Below are 12,645 nucleotides of genomic sequence, written 5' to 3'. Positions count from 1 at the left end.
TGATTCCAAGAGAAGAATGGTAAAGGCTAGGTATTAAAGATTAAGTGACTTGCTACAGGGTCACACAGCTAGGAAGTATCTGAGGTCAGATTTGAACCCATATCCAGGCCTAGCTCTCAGTCCACTGAGTCACCTAGCTGTCTCCCCACCTTCTTTATTACTATTGATAGTACCACCATTTTCCTAGGCTCACAACCTAAGAGTCATTCTTAACCTCTCACTCTCTCTCACTTCCATTCAGTTGTCAAGTCCAGTGTCTTTTACTTCTGCAACATCTCCCTTTCCCCTTTTCCTTCCTCTGAAACTATTACCATCTGGTTGCAGATCCTCATCACTTCATGCCTGGATTATTAAAACAGTCTCCTGATTGGCCTCCCTGCCTCAAGTCTCCCCACATTTTCAATCCATCCTCCTTTCAGCAATAAAATGATTTTCCTAAAGCACAGAAATTATCAGGTCACATTGAATTTACTAAATAAACTCCAGGGATTCCTGTTGTACTTAGCATAGTACCTAGCACAGTAGTTCTCAATCTGTGGGTCCCAACCCCGGCCGGGTTCAAATGACCAAAACACAGGGGTCACCTAAAGCCACCAGAAAATACATATTTCCGATGGCTTTAGCCGCTGAGAAATCGCACTACTTTACAGCAAGATCTTGGAAAGAATGGGGACCCTGCTGCCCGCACATTGTACTAATATTAGTTACCTATCAGCAGCCCTCCCCCTATGAGGGGTGATGGATTTACCCTGTTGCCTGGAGACCGGACTCAAACAGAGACCCAGAGAGAGCACCCAGGTGCTGGCTCCAGAGGGGCTAAGAACGAGTCCTGGAGCAGATAACTCCTGGAGAGGATAATGGAGCTGAGTAACCCCATCAAAGTGAAGCCTCAGCTCGAGCTGGAGGGAGATAACAGGAAGAAGAAGGCAGCATCTGTGGACCCCCTCCCCAGGCAGGACTTACCTCCTGCCCTAGCGCTCAGGTTGCCTCCTGCTGGATTAATATTTCTCAACATATAATTAAATATTGTTTTTGTGATTAATCACTATGTTTAAATTATGTTTGATTTGTAGCAATGAGAATACATAATACATATCAGGTATTTACATTCCAAATCATAACTGTAGCAAAATTACAGTTTTAAAATAGCCACCAAAATAATTTTTTGGTTTGGGGTCACTGCAACATGAGGAACTGTATTGCATGGTCATGGCATTAGAAAGGTTGAGAAACCCTGGTCTAGCATATAGTGAGCACTTAATACATTCTTTTTGACTAATTGGAAATTGGCTGTCTTTAAAGCTTATGAAAATAATGCTCTTATAAAATCCATGTGAGATAGGTAGAAATAGTATAATTATCCTCATTTCATAGACGAGAAAACTGAGACTCAAAGTGGTGTCATGACTTGCCCCAAATCCTCTCACTAGATTTTCATTATATACACATTCTTATTTTTTCTGAATCATTGGAAAAAGTGTGTCTCTCACCTTCTGACTATATATTATCTTGTATTATTTTCCAATTATTTCATATACATCAATGTTATCTCTTCCACTAGATTATAAACACCTTAAGCATAGTTAGTCTTTTTTTAATTGAAAATTTTTATTTTGTTAATTAATTTATAATATTTTCCATGGTTCCATGATTCATGTTCTATTCCTCCCCTCCCCCTGTAGCCAATGAGCAATTCCACTGGGTTTTATACGTGTCATTGATCAAGACTTATTTCTATATTATTGATGTTTGCGCTAGAATGATCAGTCTACATCCCCGACCATATCCCCTTGACCCATATAATCAAGCAGTTGTTTTTCTTCTGTGTTTCTACTCCCACAGTTTTTCCTCTGAATGTGAATAGTGTTCTTTCTCATAAGTCCCTCAGGATTGTCCTGGATCACTGCATTGCTGCTAGGAGAGAAGTCCATTACATTCTATTGTGTCTCAGTCTCTGTGTACAATGTTCTCCTGGTTCTGCTCCTTTTGCTCTGCATCAATTCCTGGAGGTTGCTCCAGTTCATATGGAACTCCTCCAGGTTATTATTCCTTTGCAGACCACAATTTGTTCAGACATTCCCTAATTGAAGGGCATCCCCCCATTTTCCAATTTTTTTGCCACCACAAAAGTGCAGCTACGAATATTCTTGTACAAGTCTTTTTCTCTTATTATCCACAGAGTTCGTGTCTTATACATCTCTGTAATTCCCCATAGCCCCTAGAAAAGTGATAAATATATAATAGATGGTCAATACTTTTTACCTTGAGGCAGCTGGGTGGCTCAGTGGATAGGGAGTCAGGCTTGGATACAAGGAGGTCCTGGATTCAAATCTGGTTTTAGGTACTTCCTAGCTGTGTGACCCTGAGCAAGTCACTTAACCCCCCATTGCCTAGCCCTTATGGCTCTTCTATCTAGGAACTAAAACACAGTATTGATTTTAAGACTTGAGGTAAGAATTAAAAAAAATTTTTTTTAACTTAAAAAACCTCCAAAACTTATTGCTTCTTTTAGTTTTAAAATTCTATGGTTCTCTGGTTTAATAATCAAGTCAAGATCTGCTCCTGTACTCCTGAGTGGTGTGTCTAGGCCCTGCTTTATCCTGAGTTTGTGTTACTAGGCCCCATGTTCTGCAGGAATCCAAGAGTCCTGTCACCAGCTATGATCAGGGGCCTGGTTGCTGGCCTGTCCTTGGCTGCCACATCTTTGTCCCTGGGCTTCCCAGAACTAACCGATGTTCTGGCCCTCTCTAGCCTGCTGTGGGACCCTGATATTACTATTTACCTTCCATCTCATCTCCTCTCAGTTTTGGGAAAGAACTAGGGCGGTGGGGCTTTAGGAGGGATTTCTGCAGTCCTAGATCGAAGGAGTTCATAACTGATTTTTTCTTATTAGTCCTTCTGGTATATTTTTAGAACTTTATTGGCTTATTTGTGGGGAATCTGGCATCTTCTAGATTCTAGCAAGTTGCCATCTTCCCACAATCCTCTCTTCTATAATCAATTAGAGGGGATGTTTGTTGAATCAGATTAAATGTGTTTAATTGAACAAAGTAGCACTCTTCCTCCTATTCTCCTCCCCCCCAATATAAAGTTTATTTGAAGGTATTTTTTTTCCTTTTGCACCACAATTATTTCCTGATATCACCTGTATATTGAACCCCCTCCCCCTTTTAAAAAAGGGAAATGGTTAAGAAGAAAGTGAGAGATGTTGTGAGGATAGAATTGATAAAACTTGATAAATTCTTTACATGGGGTGAGTATAAGTGAAGATTCAAGAATAATATTGAGGTTATGAGCCTGGATGACTGGGAAGATGGTGATGCCCTCAATAGTAAGCAGAAAGTTGGGGAGAAGAGAGGTTTTGGGGGCTCATTTTTGGACATGTGTTTGAGAAGATGATAGGAGCTGATGAGATCACCTAGAGATAGGAAAGAGGGAGAAGAGGGCCTAGGGCAGAGCCATGGATGACACTCATGATTGGGGATAATGATCTAGATGGTGATTTGGCAGAAGAGAGTGAGATGAAGAAGTGAGACAGGTAGGAGGAGAATCAACAGAGAACAGTCATGAATACTCAGAGAGGTGAGATATCCAGGAAAAGAAGTTGAGCTACAGGGAAGACAAGAAGAATGAGGGCAGAGAAAGTCTTTCTATTTGGAAATTTAAAGATCATTGCTAATTTTGGAGGGAGCAATTTTAATTGAATGATGGTATTGGAAGACAAACTGCAAAGGGTCTAGAAGAGAAGTAAGAGAAGAAAAGAGGACACTAAATATAGGTGACTTTTTCAAGGAGTTTGCCAAGAAAGGTGAGAGAAATCTTAGACAATAGCTATTGGGGACAGAAGGGTCAAGTGAGGTGTTAAAATTTTTATTTAAGGATCAGGGAGTGTAGGCAGTAGGGAAGGAACCACAATGGATACAGAAAGACTGAAGATTAGAAAGTTAGTAGGAATGATAGTGGGGACAATTTGATGGAGAAGACCAGAAGGGAAGGGGTAGAGAGCATAATCATCTTTGTGTTTCCAGCCTAGTGCCTTACACATAGTAGGTGCTTAACAAATGCCTGTTGGGTTGTATTGGAAGAGGTCCAAGTGAGCTTTCCAACTCCAATGTCAATACTGAACACACTCAGCTTAGCTTGAGACAGCTGTATTTATTTATAAAGTATTTCCTCCTTCAGTCTGTGCTATATGACAGCCCTGGGAAAAACAAATAAAACCTCCAGAACCTCATAGAAAGCTGTTGGAATCATAATTAAGGAAGGAGGTAGATGGGTGGAGATTATCAGAAAGAATCACATATAGTAAGTTCTACATTATCATACTGAAATAAACCCGTTATTTATTTTTAAGTGTGAAATAGCTGCTTGAATTTCTTTACAGAAGAAAAGAACAAGTATTCTCGTTATATAATATCCAGCTGACTTGTCGAGGCATAGTATGTGGAGAACTAAGGCTGAGTTTGAAGAACAGTATTACCTTACCAATGGATGAAACTCCACATAATTACTGTCTGGGTTACAGGAGTCACACACATCCACACACACATCCATTGTCATTCAATACAGTAGATCTTCCAAGACAGACCACTCCAGTTTGGGGGCAGCTCTAACTGCCCCAAACAAAATCAATCATCTTCCCTGAACATTTCCTTCTAATTTCCTAGTTTCTGTTGGGGCTCCACTCATCAAAAACCTAGTCACTTAAGGTCCTAAACTTGAGGTCATCTTTGACATTTCTCTCTATTTCACCTCCTAAATTTGGCCCATTCTACCTTTAACACAGATCTCACACTTCTTCTCTCTTTTAAACTCAACTACAATCCCTCCAGTAAAAACTTACATTATCCCCCCAGATGCAATTGTCATCTACTTCCTCATGTTTTCCTAGTGGGCTTTCCTAGTGTCTTCCTATTTCCCCTCTCCTAGGGGAAACCTCCAACATGCAGAAGGGTGGGGTTTTCAACCAAGAAATTTCAACCAAGAAATATGGTGAAGTCGATTTCTATGAGGAACTATTCTCAGCTACTGAAGAAAGTTATATGAAGAAATTAGAGAAGAGAAAGTAAAAGAAGTTGAGCTAAATGAGGAGAAAGAAAAAGCATGACTGATTTGAAGAACTCTGGAATTGGGAAGAAGATCAAAGTTTGAATGCAGAGAGGAAAAATGTTTGAGAATTTAAAGTTGAAGGAGAATAACTCGAAGTAAAAGGGGACTGACTCTGAATGAGTCTTACTTAGTTGATCCTTCTTTTATTCATGTTTAACTTTGTCTTTTTGCTGACCAAATAGCTCTAGTTGTCTCTAGGATCAAATGTAAACTGGTGGTATCATTGTCTCATTCTATTTTAACCTTCAGTTCCTTTTATACATTCCTACTCTTTATATATGCTTAGTTACAAACTAGCCTATAGTACTTGTTAATCAATTTTCTATCTTCACACTTTTGTGTACTCCATCCCCCATTTACTCCCTTCTGAGGCATCTTAGATCCTTAGCTTCCTTCAAAGTTCCATTCAAGCTCAAATCCTACAAGAGGTTTTTCCTGATTCTCTGTAGCTGGTAGTGCCCCCCACCCTTCAAATTACCTTATTGTGAATTTGCTTCTAAATGTATGTAGCAGTAGTATTCTTGTGTTGCGCTCAGAGATATTCAGCTAATTCTATTCCTTCCCCCATTGCCTTACTTATTGCCTACATGTGTCTCCTTTGGGAAGTTGTAACAAAAGGGATCTATAATTCTCTTTCTAGTTCTGAGACCCCAACCAGAGACAGTTCCTTGGCAAAGATTTCAGTTTTAATTCTATTTCTCTCTTCTCCAGGAATTCCTCCCCTGAACTGATTCCTCCCAACTAATTCCCCTTCAAGAATGCCTGGACTAGTAAATTCCTTGGTTTAACCAGTTAATAAGATAATATAAGCATTTAAAACAAAGAAAGGTAAATAGACTGTCCCCACTCCCAGAAAGAAAAGACCTCAGGCTGTATTGAAAGATTCCAAGAGGAAAGAGTAGTGCCTTAGGATCTGAGGTCCTGGAGTGTTCCAGTAATACAACTGTCTGTATGGAAATGCTAAACTAGCCAACCCAGGCTGTTTCCTAGCTCCATGTGACCTCTGTCAGAGTTCCCTTCTTAGCTCTGTTGTTTTCTTCATGTTTCATCATGATCTGGGTTCCTGCTCCACCAGCGACCAGCCTGTTCTCACTCAAACAGATCTTCCTCTTTGTTTCATTGTCTTTTTCTTAAAACCCTTACCTTCAGTCTTGGAATCAATACTGTATATTGGTTCTAAGGCAGAAGAATGGTAAGGGCCAAGCAATGGGGTTTAAGTGACTTGCCCAGGGTCACACAACTGGGAAGTGTCTGAGGTCAGATTTGAACCTCGGACCTCCCATCTCTAGGTCTGGCTCTCAATCCACTGAGCTACTGTATTTTAAATTTAAAATCCAAGATTTTTTATTTTTTGTTTGAGATTGTATTTTTATGTAAAATCCAAGATTCTGATTTTGTTCAAGAAAAGATCTTCAAGGAAGAAGCTTGCTAACTCCTAAATCCAGAGAATGAATTGTTGCAGAAAGATGCCACAAAACCTACACTACATCAAGAAGATCAAGAATGAACTTTGGATATGGTTGATTGAACTGAAGTTTGATTGAACATTTATTGTAAATGTATACTTTTTATGCCAAAAGGGACTGCCCCTAATTTCGCTTTCTGTCAATGTGCCTAGCAAAACATTGGTTTTGCTTTCTTTCTTTTCTATTCCTCCCTCACTACTCTAATTTCCTCTTAGAAAATTGAATATTGTATATATCTATAGTTAGAAGTGCATTTAGGACTATAAGATTATTATGTTAAATGATCAGTGGGGATACTAGTCTCCCAATGATCATCAGGGGGGATTGTGAATCTTAAAAATTCTCTGACCCTACTTCAGAACACTTGGTTAAGACCATTCTCCATTTTAAACAATGATGGTACTTGATCAGGAATGTGAGACCTCTACTTCACCCATACTTAAGCATGCCTTAGGGGAAGATAAAGTTGTAAACTCCTTGCTGAACAATGAAAAATACTTAACCCATACTTATAGTAAGGCAAAAGCTCTTAAGCTGTGCCTATTTTTAGATCTAATACAAAAGTACCTATAAAGGTCGGGCAACTTGTAAACTTGCAAATGGCAAAGAGGTGAGAACTTACTCAGAGGTTTTAGTCTACTCAGGTGTGAATTACTCAAAAGTTTAGTCTACTCAGGTGTGAATTAAGAATGGTCTGTCCTTTGGAAAACATCTACTGTGATTGGTAGATGTAAGAACTTAGGGGAAGTGACATAGGAGAAAATTCGCTTTAAAAAGGAGCTCAGAAAGGGCTCTGGAAATCATTCAGCTGGTAGATTCAGCTGAGATTCAGCTTGCCAAAGCTGAATTGGAGAGAGGCAGCTTGCCAGAGCTGCCTTGAAGGGCTTGGTGGCTGAACTAAGATTGAGCTGGTCAAAGCTGAACTGGTGTCTCTCTGAACACTAGAATCTTGCTTGGGACAAATCTTGTGGTGAGTGATTAAAGACCGACTGATCTCTCTCTTAAGGCTTAAAAGCCTAGGCTGGCCTAGGCTGGCTTAGGCTGGCCTATCTCTTTTCTCATTGTTTCCTCTTACTCTCTCTCTTTCATTAATTCCTTATTTGTATTAATTAAAATCTCCATTAAAAACCCAGCTGACTTGGGTATATTTCATATTTGGGAATTTTTCCCTGGCGACCACTATATTTTTTATTTGAAACCATATTTTCGTGGTCTCAATTTAAGCCAACCACTCTTTTATCTGTCAAAGTTTATGCCAAACACTATTTTAAATGTTATACTACCCAGCTGCCCCCTATTTCATTATCTTTTAAGGGGCATCAGAGAACTTGTCCAATCATATCTTGGCCAATGACATTGTTCTTTTTAAATCAAGGGACTTGTTCACACTTCATAAAAAGATGGTATGATAATTGGTATGATTGAATTTTTTTAATTGAAAAATTTTATTTATTTAATTAATTTAGAATATTTTCCCATTATTACATGATTCATGTTCTTTCCTTCCCTTCTTCCCCCCGACCCCAGCTGACACAATTCCTCTGGGTTTTACATGTGTCATTAATCAAGGCCTGTTTCCATGTTGTTATTTGCACTAGGGTGATCATCTAGAGTCTACATCCCCAGCCATATCCCATGGACCCATGTATTCAAGCAGTTGTTTTTCTTCTGTGTTTCTACTCCCACAGTTCTTCTTCTGAATGTAGATAGTGTTCTTTCTCGATATGACTGAATTTTTTTCCAGTTATTTTAACATTTTGTTATTGGCTCCTTACATGTTGCAATTAGGTCCTATCTTTTAGAGAGTAATTTCTTTATATTTTCCTCCAGTGAAATACTTCTATTGTCAAACCACTTGTGCTTACACAGTTGAAGAGAATACAAAACAAAAGGGCAAGAAAGACCAATTTATATCCTCAAATCCCTTTGGAACTCCATCGACAGATACCAGCAGTTTATAAAGACCTGGTCAGCTGCCTCACAGATGTACCAGTATTGGCCAATGCAGATTCAAATAAGTCTTTTGTCTTACATGTAGATATCACCTTGTGAAGGGCTGGGTAGAAATAGCCCTATATCATGAGAGTGATGGCCACCAGAAACCAGTTGCCTTTGTTAGCAGAGGGAGGAGCAGCAGTGAGGCTTGTGATCCCAAATATGAGCTAGAGTTCTTGACTTTGCAGTTGGCTGCTACCGAAGACTATGTGTAAGGAGTGAAATTGCAATTATGGACTGACAACAACCCACTGACATATCCTGGCTAGTGCCAAGTCAGATGCTCCTTGTCAGAAATGGGGGATAGTACTAGTCACCTGTGGGTTCAGTATATACTATGAACCAGCAAAGAATAATGGAAATAAATATTCCCTGCCCTGAACATCACATGACATCAACATTTTGAAGATAGCTAAGAAAAGAGTAAAGATTGTCTTTGCTGCTGCAGGAGCGAGATTACAAGAAAATGGCAGTACAGTTGAGCATTTGTGATTTTCACCTAGGCAATATGCTAGCAGGATATGTGAACTTTATTTCCTTGAACCGGCCTCTGTTTGCCAGTTTGTAGATGACTAATGATGAGAGCTAGAGGTTTTTGAGAAATTAATAGGAGAGATACAAGCCAAGAAATATGGAAATGTTATTGAAGGACACAAATTTTAGTCTGCAGAAGGTATGTCATAGTTGAGAAAATGGAATAAGTTGGAATTATGCAACAGGGTTATATCAGATGGTCAGTGATCTCACAAATGGTTCTGGGAAGCAATTGGTAGCACCCAAAGCATATTATTCTAGGGTCATGAAATTTTTACACTATGACTTTGGATAGATGAGTCAAGAGAGAAAAGACTTTAGAGCTAGGAAGCAAGAAGTCAAACTGACTTCAATTGCCTTTAAGAAGTATGAGATGTGCTCATTGAGTGACCAAAAAAGTGAGAAAGGGGGAGAGGTTTAGGGGAACACACAATGACTTTAATTTTGGATATGTTGAGTGTAAAATGTCTATGGTACATCCAGTTAGGCAATTGGAAATGCAATACTGGAAGGAGATGAGGAAAGAGGTTAAAAGTAGACAAGTAGATCTGAACATCATCTGAATAGAAATTATCATTGAATTCATGAGAGTTGATGAAATCACCAAGTGAAATAATATAGAGGGAGAATATCAGAAGGCAGGATCTTCATTGTTGAAGATCCAGCAAAGAAAACAAAGAAGGACTTCTTCCTACCTACTCACCTGGACTATCCTCTCACCAGTAGGACACCTGTCCCTTCAGATCAGCCCACATTCACACCTTTTGTCCATCTCTCCTGGGATCCTCTCTATCCTTTGTTTGGTCAAGAATTCCTCTATCCATAGTTGTATAAAAATATCTCATTCTTTGTTCTATTAATTTGTTGATGCCATGACTTTTTATGTTTAGAAGATGTATATATTTGGGCTTATTGTGCTATATGGCATGAAATATTGATCTAAACCTAATTTTTGTCACATTTCTTTGTCACATTGTATTTAGTCCAGTGGTTGTAATCCTTGGATTTTAAAAATGTTATTTTTATTATCATATAAAACACATTTCCATATTGGTCATTGTTGTAAGAGCACACTCATACATAACACAAGCCCCCAAATAAAACCATAAATACACTGATGTGAAGGATAGTATGCTTTGAGCTGTATCTATCTGACTCCAACAGTTCTTTCAGTAACCCTTGGACTTTAAATTCCATGGTACTGCTTGATTGCTTTTGATTCTTGTTTCCATAATCTGTTCCAATGATCAACTTTTCCATATTGGTAAAACTTCAAAAAATTCAAAACTTCTGGAAATCAACATTGAATTAGGAAGGAAAAGTCACCAAATTCCTCATATTCTTCAACCCTGTAATTTTTTGGCATATATCCAGAGAAGGTCAAAGACAGAAAGAAAGGCCTCATGTAGAGCAAAATATTTACAGCAGCACTTTTTTGTATTAGCATAAAACTGGAAACAAAATGAGCGCCCACTAATTGGAAAACAGCTAAATATTTTTTTTTAAGACCCTTAACTTCTATCTTAGAATCAATATTGTGTGTATTGGTTCCAAGGCAGAAGAGTGGTAAGGGCTAGGCAACGGGGGTTAAGGGACTTGCCCAGGGTCACACAGCTAGGAAATGTCTTATGCCATATTTGAACCCAGGACCTCCCATCTCCAGGCCTGGCTCTCAATCCACTGAGCCACCAAGCTGCCCCCAATAAATTGGTTTAAAAAATGGATTTAAAAAATTTTTCCATGGTTCCATGATTCATGTTTTCTCTCTCCCCTCCTCCGTACTCCCTCCCAGAGTTGACAAGCAAATCCACTGGGTTATACATATATATATTATCACACAGCTAGTACATGTCTGAGACCAGATTTGAACTCAGGAAGATGAGTCTTTTTTACCTTAGGCCTGGCACGTTCTCCATTGTGCCACCTACTTGCCCTTTAAAATATTCCCAACAAGTGGTTTTTGTTGTTCAGTCATTTCATTTGTGTCTGATTCTTCATGATCCCATTTAGGGTTTTCTTGACAGAGATACAGGAATGGATTGCCATTTGGAGTCAGAGAACCTAAATCCAATTCCCTTACTACCTTGTGGCCTTGGGTCAGTCACTTAACCTCTCTCAACTTTGGTTTTTCATCTGGAAAAGGCAGGGTGTAGACTTGATGACTCTACTATCCCTTGTAGCTCTAAATCCATAAATCTATAAATCTAGCCCTGCTGTACTCTGCCTTGATTAGACAGCACATAGAGTTAAATTTAGTGTGCCACACTTTAGGAAGGATACTGAAAAACTGGTGAGTTTCCAGATAAGGAGAGCAAGCATTTATTAAGTGCTAAATGTTTTGCAAATATTATCTCATTTGATCTTCACAGCAACCCTGGGAAGAAAGGTGCTATTATTATCCCCATTTTACAGCTGAGGAAGCTGAGACAAACAGAGGTGAAATGACTTTGCCAGGGTCACACAGTTAGTATCTGAAGTAAGATTTGAATTCAGATCTTCCTGATGGCCAGTCCAGTTCTCCATCCATTGTGCCACTTAAATAAGGGCACTGAATATGGTCTCAAAGTCAAGCTATAAGATGCAGCAGTTGAAAGAACTAGGCTGAAGGAATGTGGAGGGAAGTCTATAAGAATCTGCAGAGATGGCAGGTGGTAGAGGAATTCAATTTGTTTTTTACAATCCTAGAGGGCAAAACTAGGAATAATGGTTACAGGGAAACAAGTTTTTATCGTTCAAGGTAAGCACAGCCTTCCTAATCATTGGAAATTAAATGGGCTGCACTGGAGGTTGTGGATTCCTTAGAGACTTGGATATTTTGTAGTAGAGATTCTAGTTTATACAGGTTGACCCACCTGGCTTCTGAGTCTCTTCCCAGCCCTGAGATTTCGGGAGTCTGTGACTGTCAGTTATATAGAAGGATTTCTGCCTGGGTAGCTTGAATTTGTATGAGTTTGAATGGGATAAACTCTGAGATGTTTTGGCTACGGGGACCAGTAGAAGTAAGGCTAGGAGGTTATAATGGGATAGCTGACTTAGATTTCATTTTGGAGTCAGGTTTGGAGTTAGAACTAAATAAAACAATTGTAGGGTATTCAACAGGTAGCAAAAGGGTGTTTAGTTAGCTTTATCTTAGAAATAGGATAAGCTAGGCAGCTAGGTGGCACAGTGGATAGGGTGCTAAGACTGGCATCCAGAAGACTCATCTTCCTGGGTTCAAATATGACTTCAGACACTTATCAACCATATGACCCTAGGAAAGCCACTTCACCCTGTTTGCCTCAGTTTCCGCATCTGTAAAATGAGCTGGACAAGGAAATGGTAAGCCACTGTAGTATCTTTGCTAAGAAAACCCCAAAAGGGATCACAAAGAATCAGACACAACTGAAAAAAAACTAAACAACAACAATCTCAGCTCTACCACTAATGAACTCTGTAATGTTGAATTAGTCATGTTAGTCTCTCTGAGACTCATTTCTTTGTCTAAAAATGGGACTGATCAACAATAACACAGTAGCACCTATCTTGAGAAGACAAGACTTCC

Source organism: Monodelphis domestica, chromosome 3, assembly GCF_027887165.1.
Source record: "Monodelphis domestica isolate mMonDom1 chromosome 3, mMonDom1.pri, whole genome shotgun sequence".
Classification (NCBI taxonomy): domain Eukaryota; kingdom Metazoa; phylum Chordata; class Mammalia; order Didelphimorphia; family Didelphidae; genus Monodelphis; species Monodelphis domestica.
The sequence above is the reverse complement of the archived record's forward strand: the minus strand, read 5'-3'. Positions refer to the sequence as shown.